Raw genomic sequence first — 19,061 nt, 5'->3', positions numbered from 1 at the left:
GGTAATGCTAATGCTTTAATATGTTCTGTTCTTGGGTTGTTGCTTTTTTGTTTTGTCAGTGTACTTATAAACCGTGTGTGTGTGTTTTATACCTCTAGTGAGTAGTAGAGTACAAAATCTGCACTGGAATTCATTATGATAATTATTTGTTACCGGTTGAACGTTGGAGCATTTGGATTGTGAGTTTATTACAGCCCATGTGAAATATATAGTCGCCCAGACATCGTACCTGCATGTTTGGCCCTCGCAGACATCCACTCAACAGAAGCTCAAACAGAAACTCCCGTTTTCATGCACATCAACACGTCCTTCTCGACACGCGATGCTTCTCAGTGTGAACTAGGCCTTGGCCCTTGGTCTGGATGAACATTAGGTCAGTGGCTCTGGGTGTCTCGGGTTTCTCTCGCCGCTGTTTGTTGTCTGGCGTGCAGCCCGCAGCTCGGGCTCCTGGAGGCCTGGCAGACTGGGGTTGTAATGGGCTTACAATGAATGCCAAAAGCAGCCAGCCACCGTGGAAGTCAATGTGGTGCCCAGATGTACAGCGCATTCCCACTAAAAGCCACATGATGACGGCTTTAACGGAGAGAGAGCTTGCTATTTAAAACAAATTACAGATTTTTGGAAATAGTTGGTCCAATAAAGTTTAATATGGAATATTATTACCTCATTTCTGACTGTGCAGAATCTGAGGATCATCGGATCGGTTTGGATGTTTGTTACGTGTGCTATGTTGCAAAGTGTCAGTGTTTTTTTACAGATCTTTTCCAAAGGGTGTTTGCTTTGTCAATCTTGGGTGTGTTTCCCAAAAGCATATGGTCTCAACTTTAATCATTACCGATAGAGTTCAATAGAACGTGTGACTATAGTTAGCCATTTAAACATTTGACTCGCATACAATAATGCTTTCTGAATTAGAGATCAGAGGTTAAGCTTTAGATAAGTGTCCGCTAAATGCATACCTTTACATTTGTAGCACAAGAGTGCACTAGGCCAGTCTCTGCTTGTGTGTACTTGAGAAATCTTACAGAAACTGACCAGCAATAAATGTATGAGTTATTATAATTGGGAAGTTGCCTGATAAACATTTATAAAAATCAAGTCTTAAAATGGCATAAACAAATTGTATTTTAATATACGTATATCATGATATTAAATGATTACCAATCTTGAATCATAGTATTTTCAAGATACTTCACACTGAATTATATCCTTACTGAGGATTTTTGTCTTGTTTTCCAGTACAAATATCTAAACTTTCCTAAATCAAATACATTTACTTTAGAAGCAAAAAAGATATTAAATCTTGTAAAAATAAAAATCTTTCTCACATAATCTTATATTCCCTTCACATGAAGCATATATATATATATATATATATATGCATGCTTCATGTGATGTATATATGTCATATATATATATATTAGTGCTGTCAAAAGATTAATCATGATAAATCATATCTAAAATAAAACAAAATTGTTTACATAATATGTGTGTGTATTGTGTATATTTATTATGTATATATAAAAACATTCACATATATGTTTTGAAAATATTTACATGTGTATATTTATATTTATATAATTTATATTGTATATAAATATATACTTAATATATAAACATAACATATCTTTCATATTTTTTCATTTTTCACACATGCATGTGGGTGTATTTATATATGGATAAAAGATATACAAAGTACACAAACATGTATTATGCAAACAAAAACATTTATTTTGGATACAATTAATTGCAAGTAATCGTTTGACAGCACTTAATAGGAAAACTGAATAGGAAAATTATATTTATAAAGTGTCCAAAAAACATAGTTATAACATGCTACTTTATTCCTGATTTCAGTTTCATTGGCATGGAACTCTTAATATAAAAATTATTGCATGAATATGTCAAAAAGTACAGTTAGATGTAATGCTCTCTTGAATAAAAGCAATGCTTCGTAAGCAGTTCTGTAGAAGCAGCTATGTTTTCTGCCCTCGCTCATATCATTGCCCAGGGCAAAGGATGGTCATTGCCTTTGGCTACAAAACCCTCAGCCTTTGGCAAAGCAACAGTCCACCCCTGTTCGGAGCAGACTGACTTCAGTCAACAACAAACTTAGCCTTGCTCTGGGTCAGGCTTCGCACAGATCGGCTACAAGCTGCATTTAACCATCCTCATGTAGCTTCTGGCAGACTCACTGCTGAAAATAATTAGGAGATTAATCTGATGTCAGATTCACGTACAAAAATGCCCAATAAATCGGGGATCCTCAAATCTACGCTTACCTAGACATAGAGGTCTTCACGGGTCCACTTGGATCCGAAAACCCGAGGTCCGACCCGAGACCCGAGCGGGTTCGGGTCCAAAACTCCAACGAGTACCTCGGACACGGGTCGGATTCGGTATTAGTGGTCTCGGGTAATTTAAAATAAATATGCCTTTTCCAAATGGACCCGAGAAGACCCGAATTCTTTTAAACTATGTTGGGCATTTAACAAAATTGCATTATTTAAAACAACTATGACACCGTTCTCTCATTTTTTCTAAGTGTGAGAGCAAATCAGCGCTTCTACGTGCAACGGGCTATAAGCACGGTTGCCTCGCAACGCATTTATTTACTCAGTTCCACATTAACCAACCCCCCTCCCTTTGCCAAGAACTAGTGCGCCATCATGTGGATGGATGTTTGACTAAATGCAAGTACCGGTATTTGAATTGTCGTTAAGCCAGGCCTGTCAATCAATTTGAAAAATACGCGACACTGTCAGAAAAGCATGGAGGCGATAACAGACATTGCGAAAAAGGTGAGGGAAAACGAATATGTAGAACAGAAACATCCAGGGTCGTCATCGGTGTTTAGTCAAAATCAATGACTGGGAGACTTTGTATATTTTATTGAAAATCTGTTATTCTGTAATCTGAAAAGTTATATTTGAGAAACAGCCATCGGTAAATTTTATCCTGTGGTGGTTCTAATGTTAATCATCGTATGGTCCGGTAAATAACATTATGCCAACTTTTAAAGGACGTAATGGGTTACATGTGTGATTGACATTTCAGCACTTCAGCGCGTAGGCTACTCCTACTGCCGCGTCTATGTTAAGTGCATTTTTGAGAAACGCATGGTTGCAGGCTGTGCACATGTAAATGCCGTTTACGTTCGGGTCCAGTCGGGTTCTAAAGGAAATGCCGTCAGGTCGGGTCGGACTCGGGTCTAATTTTATCGGGTCTGTCTCGGGTCGGGTTTTTCTTTAAAAATAAATAATGTATGCATGTCGGGTTCGGGTAAGTAGTGATTCGGGTCGATTCGGGTCGGGTACAGTTTTTAGGACCCGAGAAGACCTCTACCTAGACAGCAATTTAAGTCTCTAATTCCAAGTGAAAACCACATGGCCTTCAACTTTCTTGCATGTGTTCATTGCTGTGGAAAAGTGTTACCTCTGTGGAAAAAAAATACAATCTAGACAGCAGACAAGCAAGAGAAGAAGCAAGAGAAGAAGCCCACTAAATCAGGGTTATATAATGAAAAAAAAAATGGTGTAGAAATCATTTTCATTCAGAAACTGCAGTCAGATTTTAAAACAAGAAATGGCAAGTAACACTAATGTGCAATTGTGAAGTAGAAAAACTGAAATAGTATTTTCTTGTAAAATGTACTTCAGTACAATTATACATTTCTTTTACATATTCGGACACTATCATCTCCTGGGCGGAAGTTATTTATACTGTTAATAAAAAAAGTAGTTTGATTGCGTCTGATTTAAGGATGTCTTGCTCAAATAAACCCTGAAGATTCAGATGAAAAAACAAATCAATCTTACTGTTTATAGGCAAGCAAGAGAAATGTAAAATAAAGCTACAAAATGTTGCTAATTAAGAGTATTAAAAACTATTTCTGTTCAATCTCAGCCAAAATGAACAATTGTATCCAGTGTTTTTGTGAGATTTTTATGTTTGTAAGATTATTGCATTATCCTCACTTCGAAAGTCCAAATAAATCAGGATTATTTACAGGGGAAAAAAATGGTGTAGAACTGATTTTCAACAAACGGCAACTGAATTGCACTGTATTAAGAGAAATTTGAAATTAGAATGACGGAAACAGTATTTTCTTGTAAAACACACTCCAATAATATTTATTTTATTAACAACTTAGAAAGATCAGTTCTTAGAGTGTGGGATTTACTTTATACAATTTTCACTTGGAAATTGCTGGTAAATTATTGAATTAAACATGACATTTTTTAGTTAAAGGATGAAATATTTGTTTCTTGTATAATATAGCAAACTACAATTTAGAAAAAAATATTAAACACAGGTTTCTTTGTAATTTTACATTTTTGAAAGTTTTTAACTTTGAAATGTTGAAATCGAAAGATTAAAAATTTTTTATGTATAAATAAATGTAAATAGTATTTTCTTGCAAAAAAAAAAAAAGTTTGCAAAAAACACTTTAAAGTATAAATTGGTTTTTTTCCATATGTAATCTAAAATGAACTATTTTATCCAATACACATGAGATATATGTTTTCGCTTATAAAATCATCACATTTAGCAAAATACTTGACAATCGAAAAGGATGAAATCAGGTGTGAGTCAAGAGTTGCTGTCCTTGTCAAGCTTCAGAATCGCTCAGAACAGGTGTAGTGTTGGTGAAAGCTGATGTGCGGGGGGTATCTTACCTGTCTGCCTTCTTCAGCTTTTAGCATACGTGAGCGTGAGCGTGCTCGTGCTCCCGCTGGACTGGTGGGCCTCATTAAATGGACAGGATTCGTCTTTCCTCTGCCAGTCATTCTCAGTCCACAGAAAACACGCCACCACCTTCACAACATACAACACATCAGAACCACAAAGCCAAAATCAACCTGACCCGTGGCCCAGCTGTCCCTCCGGCTGCTGCACACACACACACACACACACACACACACACACACACACACACATACTGATGCCAACCACTTGCGGTGGCATTCTGAGCACTTGCATTATGTCAATTATTGAAGGATGTTCTCATGATATATTTATCATGTGGTGATAAGCGGTAAACACTCTGGCCTGTGAGTGTACAGCAAAGAGAGTGATATTCATTACAGCACATTAAATAAACATGTCCTGATCAATTATTGATCTTTGACTAAATGTTAAGCGTTTAAATCTTAAGTATATTGAGGGAACTGCTACGAGACGTCCCAATGTCTGCTGCTTTTAATTAGTGCTGGTGAAACGACCAATAGTGCATAACAGATTCTTAAACAGGAGGATGAGGGGAATCTGACGTCAATACACTTTCTGCAGAATCTATTCCTCTGTAGACACAGAAAACAATCAATAGCTGATCAACATTGACAACACTAACTAGAATTTAATAAGCTTTTCTAAATGTTTGTTTAATTGTCATGAAGACGCTTCAGACTTTCTCTGTTTTTACATCTCCCTCTTTAAATAATGACAGTTACTGCATTTATTTGATCAAAAATACAAAAAAACAGTAAAAATTGTGAAATATTATTATAATTTAAAATAACTGTTTTCTGATTTAATTTAATGTTAAATGTTATTTATTTCAGTGATGCACAGCTGTGTTTTCAGCATCATTCCTCCAGTCTCCAGTGTCACGTGATGTTCAGAAATCATTCTAATATGATGATTTACTGCTCAAGAAATATTTAAATGTTAGCTAATATTTTATTATGAATATTTTTGTGGAAACAGAGATACATTTTATTTTTTAGGCTTCTTTGATTAATTGAAAGTTCAAAAGAACAGACAGCATTTGTTTGAAGTAGAAACATTTTGCATTTTGCATTATAAATGTCTTTACTGTCACTTTCGATCAATTTATTGCAACCTTTCTGAATTAAAGTCCGAATTTGTTTTTAAAAAAAAAGAGTCCACCAATTTCAACCACTTTATCTTGTGTTTCGTTGTCAATTCTGTTACCATAATCTTGTATAGTAGCCAACTAAATAGTGAACATGTCAAAATATCATTTAAAATGTCATAGTAACGCCGCAATGTCAAATTATTAGATTAATCGCTGATGCCATTGTATAAATGCATCAACACTACATTCTCTGATAAAGAGTGTTTCAAATCTTACTTTAATCCTCAAACTAGGCCATTTCACAGAATGACCCGTTTATGAGACCAAAATTCATTTAAATGAGTGCCATGCATCTAAACGCAGGCTAAGTATCGGTTAGCATGGCCCTAATCGCCTCTTGCCCCATTGTGTCCAAGTGGACTTGAGTGTAATACATTATGAAAATGAGAACAAGCATGGCTACGTGTTCCTGAGGTCATTATGTGACCGTTTAGCTCTATTTAGGACTCTTCTGGGCGACCCTCAGGCTCTTGTCTTCTCCAGGCTAGCCGCTAATTAGCATGAGTAACCTCCTGTGCTTGAGCAACAAAATGGCTCTCGCCACCGTAATCGCATTCATTTGATGGCTGAAGAGCCATAGTGAGATGAAATTAGAGCGATTAATTAGGGGTTGACGCACCGCCAAAGGTTTTCAATTTTGCATTGTCACATCAATAACGGCTATCTCCTTCTTGACCACACAGGAATGGCCTAAAGGAGACGGATGCATGGGGAATTAAAAACAATTATGACCAATTAGTCATTCCCATCTCCAGACAGGACAATGGGAGCCAACGGGAGCATTTAAGTAGTGAGCCCTCGCCATATCTTTGACAAATTTTACCTGAGGTTAAAATCTCTGACTATTGCTATTTTGGATTAATTATTGTGTATTTTTTTTGTATCCTAAGACAAAGCTTGCCCTTGTAAAAAAGAAGTGCATTTAATAGTATCCAATGTGCATTTGTAGTGTACTTCAAGTCTTTAAAGTATAAAACTGTATTTGCAGATAATATAATACCAATGCAATAAAAGAAGTGTACTTAAAGGGAGGCTCACTTTCATGACAGTGTTTCTTAACACACTTCTAAAAATATGTAATATTATCAATATAGGTTTTAAAGTACATTTTAAATCACTGGGTTAAAGTCATGCTTTAAGTACACTTTGTATTTAATGTGTTGAGTAACATGCTTAAGCACAAACTACTTGATTGTAATTTTAACAGTATTGTGTTAATTCGATATTACACTTCAAGTTAATAGATTTTAAATGTACTAAACTGCAACTTCAATATTATAATGTGTAATTACAAATATATGTAAATACATTATGAAATTGCTCGTGAATATGTACAGTACTTAAGCTATACTGAAATGGCTCAAAAAGCACTCTGAAGTACAGATAACTGTATTTAAAATGAACTTAAACTATAATATATTTATATTTAATAAAAAAATAACATAGAATTTGCCCTTAAGTATATTCTTTTAAAGTAATCAAATGTAATTCAACTAATATTGACCAGTTTATTGATCTGAACGTAGCTAACGACCTTTTAATAAATAGGTTGAAGCTTTTCCCATCATACAACTCCTGTTAATTTAGTACCATTAAGATATTATTATAGTTTCCAGCAACATTTTGAGTTAGTTTTTATTTATTTATTTATCTTTTAACTTTTTAGTGGGGTTTTGTCATTTTTATTCTCTCTCTCTCTCTATATGTATGTATATATATATATATATATATATATATATATAAATTTGTATGTGTTTATAAAAATGTTATATTTATTTCTGTTTTACTTTTAGTTATTTTAGTACATCTAAATTAAATTGAGAAATGTTGACTTGGCAACTAAATGAATTTATATATTTTTCAATATATTTTAATTTTAGTTAATATTTATTTTATTTAAAGTAGCAACTTTTTAAAATAGTTTTAAATATTTGAAAATGGTTTTAAGAATCATTTCTGATTATTATCAACAGTTATTATGATGCATTTTGTTTTTTTTAGGATTCTTTCATGGACATAAAGTTCAAAGAACAGTATTTAGTTGAAATATAAATCTTCTGAAACATTTTAGAGGGGTCATGTGATGCGATTTCAAGTTTTCCTCTGTCTTCGGAGTGTTACAAGCTCTGGGTGCATAAAGAAGATAAAGGTAAAGTTGAAAAGACTAAAGTCTCGAATCCAAAGAGATATTCTTTATAAAAGTTGACTTGTCCACGCCCTCTAAAACGCCTCGTTTAAATACGCCCCCACATGTCTACATCACTGTGTGAGAAGATTTGCATAAAACAGCCCAAATGTTCATGCAACGACAGAAGGTGTAACTTTTATTCTTGTTGTTGCCACCGCTGCCATGTTGTGGAGACGCCGTTTCATTTGTGAAAAAGAAACTACTTTGTTTGTCTTCCAAAAGAGGACACGACTAGAAATCAGTGGTTAAGTTGTATTTACAACACTGTTCCAGAACAGTTCAACCCAAATATTCAGATGTGTGCAGTGCATTTTATGGAGGACTGTTTCCTGATTCTGGTGGAGTAGTCTGTAAGTACGTTTACATCTGTAAAGGATTTGCAGCTGATGATTCAGACATGAGTTTTGAGCAGTGTAGAGCAGCGCTTCTCAGTTCCAGTCCTCTACCCCCCTGCTCTGCACATGTTTCTCTTACGGCTTCAGACGTTTTTTCTATTCAAATGTAAGTGCTCTGCAAAGTTGACTATTTATAGAGGTATATTATATAACTCTCGTTCGTGTGTAAAGACATTGTGCTGCACAAATCCATGAATGAATGTTCTGAGGTGAGGTAGAGGCAGATTTGAACAGATTACCCTTGCTCAGGGAGCAATGAACACTGTGTAGGGGACACTGTCAATGGGAACACAGTTCATGCACGGAGCTCACTTTCTAACGAGCTGATTATCTAAATCAGGTGTGTTAACAAAGAGAGACATGCAAAATATGCAGAATTGAGAACCACTGGTGTAGAGCTTGTTGTTTGTCGTTTCTCTGATCACAATGCAGACATGGTTTTATATTTACACGGCACTCAACGAGTTAAAACACAGTATAAGTCATTATAATCCATAATTATGTCCCCAATGGATGCAACAAATGCCTTGTTTATAATGGGTTTTATTTGGTTTGTCTCTTCAGGGACACTCGGCATCATAGTATGGTGAGGGGCGTAACATTTCCGTCACACACTTGAGGCATTCGGCCAATCATATTGCACTGGATGGCTGGCCAATCACAGCACACCTCACTTTTTTTTAGACCGATGGGCTTTGTAAAAAAACGACGGTGCAATGAGGAGAACCAATAATGTACAGTATGTAGAAAATAATGTGTTTTTTAAACCTTAAACAGCATAAACACATTTCATTACACCAAAAACACAAAATAATGTTCTTTTTAGAAACATGACCCATTTAAATGTCTTTACCGTCACTTTACTGTCCTTCCTGAATACATTTAATTTTATATATGGAATGTTTTTTAATGGTTTTAAAATGTAGTTTCTGTTTAGCATAACTGTATTTAAGTCTATTGTAATGACCTGTATTTTTCAGGCTTCATTCTTTGTTACTATCTTGTTATCTGTATGTTTGTTTTTTCATATACTTGAAAATAATTGGACAGTCTATGGAGCGGATTTACATTTCACTGCTGGTTATGTATTCTCTATATAGCCGTGCATGTGACAATTTTGTATAGTAACCCTGATTCAGACTGTATTAAAACTGTCAACCTGGTCATCAGTGACCACACCGAGGCCTGTTCGTGATGTCGGAGGTGAACGGCGGTGTAATGTTAGCGCTGTAGCTCTAGCTGTCAGGATCCTCCAGCAGCTGACAGGGCTGTCTGCAACCAGCAGAGGAAAAAAGCCAGTCAGACTGACACGCTGTTTATTCACAAATGACACTGCCGGCAACCGATCGGTGTCGCTGCAGTTTCTTTACCCGTTTCCCCCCTCGAACGAGCCTGTGATGTTTTCTTTGTAGGTGCTACAGAATAATTGAGCGTTGACGGCAGCAGAGAGCGAACGGGAGGGTGAAACACAGACACCTGTGGCAGGTGACACGTCTACGGCTGATAGTTAGAGGAGAACGGGCTTTAAAAATATGCCTGATTATATGCCGCCGTGACAGGTCCACAGAGCAAAAAACACACACGTGCATGAAAACACACTCCTCATTTGTATTTGCTTCCTGCCCAGAGTCCGTGCACCCGCGACTGTGCATTATGCCAGGAGCAAATCCATAAATAAAACAAATGGGAGAGCGCTGCACTTCCGCTGGCACATGATTGGATGAAGCCTGAAAGGGAAACACAAAGGTTACCGCGGCTCATTCGGCCATTTGTCTTGTTTGTTGGATCTGCGAGGCTTGATTCGGCAAACAAGCACTGAGGAATCCGGTGACATCAGCACTTAATCAAGAAGAGCCTCGCCATTATAAATCAGTTGAACTACTGACACCTGAACTTTACTCCACGCGCATTTTTAAAGGCCATGCGCCGCTGCCTCCGCTATTAGGGCGGTGCTGATCCATGGAGCTGCATCGAGGTCAGGCCGCTCCACACCGCATGCATCACCTGCAAAAAAAGCAGAACCATAATAAGATAAACCGCAAAAAAAGCTGGAGAAATATAGGCTACTTTGTGTTTCTTAGTGGCTTGTGGATTTAGCACAACAGCTTAAATTGAGCGACGTGCTCGAGTCTCATCTGATGGCACATGCAGACACGGCTGGAGAAGTCACTTTGTAGACAATTCTACGACTGTCCGATTACTTTTTGTCAAAAACCACGACACGATGCTTTACTCTCCTCTATTCAGGTCCTGCAAGCATGCACAAGGAGAGATATGTGAAAGAAAACAACAAAAAAGTTTACACACAAATAATATTAATAATCTATTATTACTATATTGGAACTATTATAATTAGATTTGGTTTACATTGTATTTATTTGTGCATCTATACATCCATATATGTATTTATTAACATCAATATATTAACTTATAAATAATATACACACATACATATTTATGTATATGTATTACACATTTAAAATTATAACATTAGATTAATATTATGTATTTGTTTATCTACACACATAAAAACTAATCAATATATATTTTTAGAAAAACTAAAATGTCAGAAATATAAAAACTGAAATGTTTTTTTGTATAAAGAGTTTCTTATAAACACACACACACACACACACACACACACAATATATATATACTATTATTATTTAGATTCTGATTATTCTAATTACATTTTACCTTTGTATGCACAAAGAGCAAGATTTTGAGTGAATAACAGCAGTCTGTTTCTCACACAAAACCATCATACGACTTCAGAAGTCTTGCTATATAGCACACAGACTGTATAACTACTTTTAGGAAACTTTTGGAGCTTGACAGTTAGAGGTGCTTTCATTGTATAGGAAAACTGAATTTTGCACCTTCACAGAAGTAGTCTGGAACAAAATAATGATGAGCGATGATGACAGTATTGGTTTCTTTGGATAAAGTGCATTTTGTGGTTCAAATTATTAAGATGGAGTTTGTCATTTCTGCAGCACATAATCTCAAATATTTTCAAATAGGTTTCCCAAACTCTCATCTGTTAGTAACTGATCAGATAACAGGTAGTCCTTCCTCATATACTTTTACTCCACTTTGCACTGTTTTAACATAAAACAGTTATTATTAGAATGATTTCTAAAGGATCGTGACACTGAAGACAAGAGTAATGATGATAAAAATCCAGATTTGATCACAGAAATAAATTACATTTCACAATATATTCACAAAGAAAACAGCTATTTTAAATTGTAATAATATTTCACAGTTTTTACTGTATTTTTTGATTAAGTAAAGATTAAGCAGTCTTGGTCAGCATAAATGGCATCTTTCAAAAACATTTAACATCTTACAGACACAACTTTTGAACAGTGTGTGTAAAAAAATTAACACTGTTTTGAAAAAAAAAAATCCAAGAAATCAATGAATTTTTACATATTAAATTGCAACATGAAAAAGTATTTTAACACTTAAAATGTACGCAGTTGTATTTTCTGTCTCATATTGGTAACAGCTCATAATATGCTTTATTAAATAAATACTACCACAGTAAGGTTGTCATTTTACTATACTAAGGCAAGAGCTGAGGAATGTTCTTTATGGATGTGTGTGTTGTGGCTGTATCTCTATGTGAGTGTGTGTTTGAGTCACCGAGCGTCTCAGATTCACATGAGTCGTTGTACATCAATGACATCTATATTCTTTTCTCCTGGCGCTCGGCGCTCTGTGGCAGCCAGTGCAGTTGCTTTGTAAAGAAAAATCTCTTGCTCCTCTTACCATTGTGTGTGGCTGACAATAGCACAGGACCTCCCAGATCCGCAGCTGCAACCTCAACACACACACACACAGAGGCAATGGGAAGTTCGCTCCCTTTGCCACACACTTTTTCACCCTAACTCCACTCGCTCGCTCAAACACACACACACACAGGCTGCGCAGTGAAGCTCTATGAGCCCGTTCTTGTGAAAAACTCACCCAGCGATTCAGCTGTCACTCATCCGTGAGCACAGGCCGGGCGATACTTCCAGAGAGGGAGTTCAGTCCTCGCCCCGTTCAATGAGGAGCACCATTGTTCTCTGAACCCTCTTCACTGGGCCACTCTTGGGGTCTCTGGAAACCAGGCCATACCAAACAAACAATACGCTGTTCACCGCCTGAATGGACCACGACTCGTATGTTTATTGAGCCCAGACTTTCTTTCTTTCTCCTTTCCCTCGTGAATTTAACATCAGAAACATAGGATTTGGCGTCCATTCACCGGGGACGGTGTCCTTTGAAGACATCCAGGTATATCTTTTCACCATTTCTGCTTGTAAACAGACACGTGACTTCCTGCAAAGAAATCCAAACAGGCTTTGAGGCTTGGTGTTTGGGTATGTGAGCACTTCAGACACACTAAACACTTCCAAACAATGCAATCATTAGTAGTGTTTGCTAAGTCAAGCTTATAATTAACTTGTGAAGTTCAAGACCCGAGACATATCTAGAATTCAATTTCAATTCAATTCAAGTTTATTTGTATAGCGCTTTTTACAATACAAATCGTTACAAAGCAACTTTACAGAAAATTATGTTTCTACAATATTTGGTAGTAGCTAGTAGTTTGTGCACGTTTGACAGGATTTTAGAAAAATAAAAATAATAATAATAATACAAGACGTAGTCAGCTAGATGATGAACTATCAATATTATTAATTAATAGTAATTATATGATGCAGTCACACATGTAGCAATAATTGTTAGTTCTGTTTGTTGATTCAAGGTTAGCATCATCTGGGGTCCTCTGAGGGTCAGCATCATCTCTTCTCAGGTGTTCTGGATCCAGACTGGAGCTTGTGTAAATCCTAGTTACCACGGGATGTAAATCCCGTGGCAAAACATAGAAACAAAATAGAGACATCATTGGCATAGCTGCTGAAACTGAAGTAAAATTAGTTTAACCCAAGCTAAAGAATAAAAATGCAGATGCAACTACACTCACAATTTAAGAGATACATTATTCGAATGCTTGGCGAGAGAGATGCGTTTTTAATCTAGATTTAAACAGAGAGAGTGTGTCTGAACCCCGAACATTATCAGGAAGGCTATTCCAGAGTTTGGGAGCCAAATGTGAAAAAGCTCTACCTCCTTTAGTGGACTTTGCTATCCTAGGAACTACCAAAAGTCCAGCGTTTTGTGACCTTAGGGTGCGTGATGGGTTGTAGCGTGGTAGAAGGCTAGTTAGGTACGCAGGAGCTAAACCATTTAGGGCCTTATAGGTAAGTAATGATAATTTGTAACTGATACGGAACTTAATAGGTAGCCAGTGCAGAGACTGTAAAATTGGGGTAATATGATCATATTTTCTTGACCTGGTAAGGACTCTAGCTGCTGCATTTTGGACTACCTGTAGCTTGTTTATTGACGAAGCAGGACAACCACCTAGAAGTGCATTACAATAGTCCAGTCTAGAGGTCATGAATGCATGAACTAGCTTTTCTGCATCAGAAACAAATAACATGTTTCGTAGCTTGGCAATGTTTCTAAGGTGGAAAAATGCAGTTTTTGTAACATTGGAAATATGATTTTCAAAAGACAAATTGCTGTCTAATATAACACCCAGATTTCTGACTGTAGAGGAAGTAACAGTACATCCGTCTAGTTGCAGATTGTAATCTAAAAGATTCTGTGTGGTGTTTTTTGGTCCAATAATTAATATCTCTGTCTTATCCGAATTTAATTGGAGAAAATTATTTGTCATCCAATCTTTTACATTTTTAACACACTCTGTTAGCTTAGATAATTGGGAAGTTTCATCTGGTCTCGTTGAGATATATAGCTGAGTATCATCAGCATAACAGTGGAAGCTAATTCCGTATTTTCTAATAATATTACCAAGGGGCAACATGTATATTGAAAATAGAAGGGGACCTAGGACGGATCCTTGTGGCACTCCATATTTTACTGATGATAAATGAGATGACACCCCATTTAAGTAAACAAAATGGTAGCGATCGGACAGGTAGGATCTAAACCATCTTAGAGCCTGCCCTTGAATACCTGTATAGTTTTGTAATCGATCTATGAGTATGTCATGATCTATGGTGTCGAACGCAGCACTAAGATCAAGTAAGACTAGAAATGAGATGCAGCCTTGATCTGACGCAAGAAGCAGGTCATTTGTAATTTTAACAAGTGCAGTTTCTGTGCTATGGTGGGGCCTAAAACCTGACTGAAATTCTTCACACAGATCATTTTTATGCAGGAAGGTGCTCAATTGAGCAGACACAACTTTTTCTAATATTTTAGACATAAATGGAAGATTTGAAATAGGCCTATAATTTGCCAGTACACTAGGATCTAGTTTTGGTTTCGTTTGTTGGTTGGTTTGTTGTTGGTTGGTTTAGATACAGTGATAAGTTTATTTAGCTCTTCCTGTCCTATATTTGTAAAGCACTGCAGTTTATCTTTGGGTGCGATGGATGAAACTGAAGTGTTAGACGCTGTAGAATCTACATTCGCTATTGTATTTCTAATGTTATCTATTTTATCAGTGAAGAAATTCATAAAGTCATTACTATTTAACGTTGGTGGAATATTTGAATCATGTGGCTTCTGGTAATTTGTTAATGTGACGAGTGGGGCGGGGCCGAGGGACATGGGAGCGAGGCCGGGGGAGTGATTGGAGATGAACTACACCTGTTCGTCCCACCGGTCTCGAGGCCCATGGAGGAGATGGAAGGATATAAAACTGGAGCGACGACAGTGAAGGACGAGAGAGGACCAGGCCTGGGCTTTTAGTTGTGTTTTGGTTTTTATTTTATGCGCACCAGTTGTCCGTGAGGGGCTGGTGCGCTGTTTTGTGTTTATTTTGTTATTAAAATGTTTTTGATTGTCCGCCGGTTCCCGCCTCCTTCTTCCGGATGAATATGAAGGTTTGATATCGTTACAGTGGTGCCGAAACCCGGGAGAAGGAGGGACGCGCTGCTGAAGATCCCTCGCCGCTGTGGTGAATCCGCGGTGCCATCGAGCTGGCGAGGAGTGTGCCGCCATGGACGCTCGAGGCGGTGGACTGGAGCGAGTTGCCGGGGACGGGCGAGCTCGCTACCGGCCGCCCACGATGTGGAGAGACGGCTGCCGTCCGTGAGGGAGCGGAGGAGTCGGCGCCGTTCGCCAGGTGGCCGGAGCCTGCTGCCTCCGCCGGAACGGGGAGGAGCAGGGAACGGGGGACTCCTGCCGGCTGCCCAAAACCGGAGGAGCCGTCGCCGTCCACCGGGCGGCGGAGGAGTGTCGTGCCGTCCGCCGAGGGCCGTCCAGTGCCACCGCCAGGCACCGCGGAGGAGATCACCCAGCTGGTGGAGGGCCGAGCAGCGGTGCGTCTGGGAACCGGAATTTTTTTTTTTTTTTTTTTTTCTCTCTCCCCTCTCTCGTCTCTGTCGCTCCTCCTTCCATCTCCTTTTCTCTCGCCTCGCCTGTCCTACCCCCAGGTTCCCGCAGGTCCCCGGGAGCGGCCCCCCCGGAGGGAGGGGGGGGGGGGGGAGTAGAGCGCAGTCTCGGGAGTACCCCCCGGCCTGCGAGGGGCGATGGGGGTATGTGACGAGTGGGGCGGGGCCGAGGGACATGGGAGCGAGGCCGGGGGAGTGATTGGAGATGAACTACACCTGTTCGTCCCACCGGTCTCGAGGCCCATGGAGGAGATGGAAGGATATAAAACTGGAGCGACGACAGTGAAGGACGAGAGAGGACCAGGCCTGGGCTTTTAGTTGTGTTTTGGTTTTTATTTTATGCGCACCAGTCGTCCGTGAGGGGCTGGTGTGCTGTTTTGTGTTTATTTTGTTATTAAAATGTTTTTGATTGTCCGCCGGTTCCCGCCTCCTTCTTCCGGATGAATATGAAGGTTTGATATCGTTACAGTTAATTTAGCCACTGTGCTAAATAAAAACCTTGGATTGTTTTGGTTATTTTCAATGAGTTTGTGGATATGCTCTGCCCTAGCAGTTTTTAGAGCCTGTCTATAGCTGGACATACTGTTTTTCCACGCAATTCTAAAAACTTCCAAGTTAGTTTTTCTCCATTTGCGTTCAAGACTACGAGTTACTTTCTTGAGAGAGTGAGTATTACTGTTATACCATGGCACAGTACGTTTTTCTCTAACCTTTTTCAATTTGATGGGGGCAACAGCTTCTAATGTATTAGAGAAAATAGTGCCCATGTTGTCAGTAATTTCGTCTAATTCATGTGTATTTTTGGGTACAAATAGCAGTTGAGATAAATCAGGCAGGTTATTTGCGAATCTGTCTTTGGTGGCTGGAACAATAGTTCTGCCCAGACGGTAACGCTGAGACATATAGTTAATATCAGTTATACGCAGCATGCACGACACAAGGAAATGGTCTGTAATATCATCACTTTGGGGTACAATATCTATAGCAGTAAGATCGATTCCATGCGATATAATTAGATCTAGTGTATGATTAAAACGATGAGTGGGCCCGCTGACATTTTGCTTGACTCCAAAGGAGTTTATTAGGTCAGTAAACGCAAGTCCTAATGTATCATTTGCATTATCAACGTGAATATTAAAATCTCCCATGATTAGCGCCTTATCAACTGTAACTAGAAGGTCTGAGAGGAAATCTGCAAATTCTTTTAGGAATTCTGTATACGGCCCTGGTGGTCTATACACAGTAGCCAGAGCAAGAGATACATTAGATTTCTTTTGCATGTCTGACAGTGTAACATTTAGCAGAAGTATTTCAAAAGAGTTAAACCTGTATCCTATTTTCTGGGTAACATTGAGAATATCACTATATATTGTTGCAACACCTCCGCCACGACCAGTCTGACGGGGCTCATGCTTATAACAGTAGTTTGGTGGAGTAGACTCATTTAGACCAAAATAATCATTTGGTTTTAGCCAGGTTTCAGTCAAGCAGAGTACATCAAAACTATTTTCTGTGATCATTTCATTTAAAATAACTGCTTTGGGTGTGAGTGATCTAATATTTATGAGCCCAAACTTTAAAAATTGTTTTTGTTCATTTACTTTACATTTTTCTGGTTTAATTACGATAAGATTTTTTCTAGATCCTATATTATATTTCGACCTCACTATTCGGAGAACAGACACAGTCTTAATAGTTTTTACAGCGCACGTACTTTTATCATTTAAGCGGGTGGAACAAAACTCATCATAATAGTTAGTAGAGAATTGTCTTACTAGTCACATGGAGCGAAGTGTCCTGGAGATGTTGTCAGAGAGCAGCTCCGCTCCGATTCTGCTGGGGTGTAATCCATCAGCGCGAAACAGCCTAGGACGCTCCCAGAAAAGATTCCAGTTATTAACAAATAGCAGTTTCTGTTCTTTACACCATGACAACAACCATTCATTTAAAGCAACAAGTCTACTGAACCTTTCGTGTCCTCGTCGATACGTGGGCAGTGGTCCTGACACGACGATCGTCGCCGCGGGCGTCGTGCTGCGAACCGTCTCGATCAGGCTGCTGAAGTATTGATTGTATTGATTGTTATAATTCTCACAAAATTGTTTTTCCACATGCACCTGATATGATGCGTGTATGAAGTGTGTTGAGTACGTTTCCCCTTTAATTGCTGTGATGTCATCATGAGCCTACATAATTTCCTGTTATGTCCCCTCCTCTTCCTCTTGGCATTGAAATTGCATGGAAGAGGTGGGTTATTTTTGGCTCCTGCTAATCCTTATTAATCTTTATTTTAATTGTTGCTTTTATTTCTATATCTTCATTGCAAATTATGTGTATTATGTTATTTTACTTACCTGTGTGGTTATTTTTGTCATTTTGCCCAATTTAAGTTATATTTGTGTCTTTGGCCTAATATGTGGAGATGAAAAGCACATGGTAATTAAATCTACGTCACATTTGTTTTATAGAGCAAGCTAAGGGTGATTGTACTCAGAGGCTGTTTTTATTTGTTTTACATCAGGTATGTTTTCTCTGTATCTTGCTCTTGGCATTGTAATTGCATGGAAGAGAGCAAGCTAAGGGTGATTGTACTCAGAGGCTGTTTTTATTTGTTTTACATCAGATCTCGGAGTAAAACCCAGTGAAACCGTCGCCTGTTGTCCCGTTTCTGTTTTCACAACGCAGAGAAAAGTGATTTAATAACTGGTGTCGCGAGCCACCGGTTACACATAGATTGCTTTATGTGTATGCATGCATGTGGATAATGTTGGATATAATAAACACCCAACATTATGTGATAAAACACTTCACATTTTAGCAAAGAAATAAAACCATGCACCTGAGATTTTCTATATAGTTTATTTTACTTAATGTGAGTGTACGGTTTGTACGCAGGTAAGGATATACTATATATCCACTTGATGGACAACATAACTAGCTATTATAAGCTAAAACAAACTCCTCTGGTGATTTACTAGAGCAAGAACTAAAGAAACATAGTAAAAATAGATGGGAGTATAGGTTGTGTGAGGTGTCCACGATCCTGTTTGTGTGACAATGTCTGGTGTTTGTCTCTCTCTCAATCTCTCTCTCTCTCTGTCTCTCTCTCTCTCTCTCTCTCTCTCTCTCTCTCTCTCTCTCTCTCTCTGACAGATCTGAGCGCACAATGGGAC

The 19,061-nt window shown here is 38.2% G+C and overlaps 1 protein-coding gene and 1 long non-coding RNA gene across 2 annotated transcripts in view; one reads left to right on the top strand and one right to left on the bottom strand.

Moving 5' to 3' along the window:
• LOC132098121 (endophilin-B2-like) overlaps window positions 1-19,061 on the top strand; it is a 320,795-nt gene that overhangs the window by 158,303 nt on the left and 143,431 nt on the right. The window lies entirely within an intron of this gene.
• On the bottom strand, window positions 1,948-4,917 carry LOC132097257 (uncharacterized). The gene is made up of 3 exons (XR_009422709.1): window positions 4,680-4,917; window positions 3,346-3,437; window positions 1,948-2,194 (listed from the first exon to the last, which is right to left on the bottom strand). It is a non-coding gene; the product is annotated as an uncharacterized LOC132097257 (long non-coding RNA).

Source organism: Carassius carassius, chromosome 21 (genome assembly GCF_963082965.1).
Source record: "Carassius carassius chromosome 21, fCarCar2.1, whole genome shotgun sequence".
NCBI classification, from domain to species: Eukaryota; Metazoa; Chordata; class Actinopteri; order Cypriniformes; family Cyprinidae; genus Carassius; species Carassius carassius.
Note: the sequence above shows the minus strand (reverse complement) of the source record. Positions and strands in the feature narration are given on the sequence as shown.